A 1129-nucleotide genomic window follows, 5' to 3' on the forward strand; every position below is an offset into this window, starting at 1 on the left:
TTTTTTTTTTTGGTTTTTCTCCGGTACCGGGAACCGAACTCACGACCTTGCGCTTGCCAGGCAGGCGCTTTTGCCGCTGAGCTAAATCCCCAGCCCTAACATTCACTATTGAATAACAACATGGCAGTGCCAGCTGTCAAAGAGCTGCTATAAAACTGTAATTATCACAAGGGGTGGTAGCAGATGCCTGTAATCTCAGCACTAAGGAGGCTGAAGCAGGGGGATTGCCATGAGTTCGAGGCCAGCCTAGGCTACATAGACCCTGTCTCAAAAACTAAACTGAATCTACAGTTATCAAGAGAGTTGTTATTGGTGTACAAATAGACAATCGTGGCCAAGCATGGTGGTGCCTGCCTATACTCCCAGCATTCAGGAGGCTGAGGCAGGAGGATCACCACAAGTTTAAAGCCAACCTGGACTACATAGTTCAAGACAAGGCTGGAATATATACTGAGACACTGTCACAAAAAAAAAGACAATACCATAAAACAGAACATATAACCCAGAAAGAGGCTTATCCAGAATTATGAAAATACACAAAAATTTCATTATAAACTAGGATGGAAACTTTCTTTCTTTTTTTTTTTTTTTTTGTCCTTTTGAGACAAGGTTTCACTGTACAGTTCAGGCTAGACCAGACTGGCCTTGAACTCACCGTGATCCTTCTGCCTCAGCCTCCCAAGGGCTGGGATTACAGATGTGGCCCACCATCCGCAGTGGGTGGAAACTTCTGACATCAGATAGAAATCAGATTTTGAATCTTCCACCTTCTCCACACAGAACAACAAAAGTGAATTTAAGAAAAAGAAGCCACAATCGTCATTGGAACAAGAGAATATACAATTACCTGAACTGTGCGCTAATACCTGGTTCAAATACATATATTAAATGTATCCTTTAAACTATCACATGATGAGAAGTAAGATATTTCCATGATAACGAATAGAGACCACCTAAAGAAATTCACAGCCACCAAATCAGCACTGCAGAAACTTTTCAAGGGTATCCTAGGTACTCAAAAAGACAAAAAAGACAAAAAAAAAAAAAAAAAAAAAGCCGGGCATGGTGGCGCACACCTGTAATCCCAGCACTTGGGAGGCTGAGGCAGGAGGATCATTGTGAGTTCGAG

Source organism: Chinchilla lanigera, unplaced genomic scaffold (genome assembly GCF_000276665.1).
Source record: "Chinchilla lanigera isolate Chin_1 unplaced genomic scaffold, ChiLan1.0 scaffold00049, whole genome shotgun sequence".
In the NCBI taxonomy this organism is placed as follows: domain Eukaryota; kingdom Metazoa; phylum Chordata; class Mammalia; order Rodentia; family Chinchillidae; genus Chinchilla; species Chinchilla lanigera.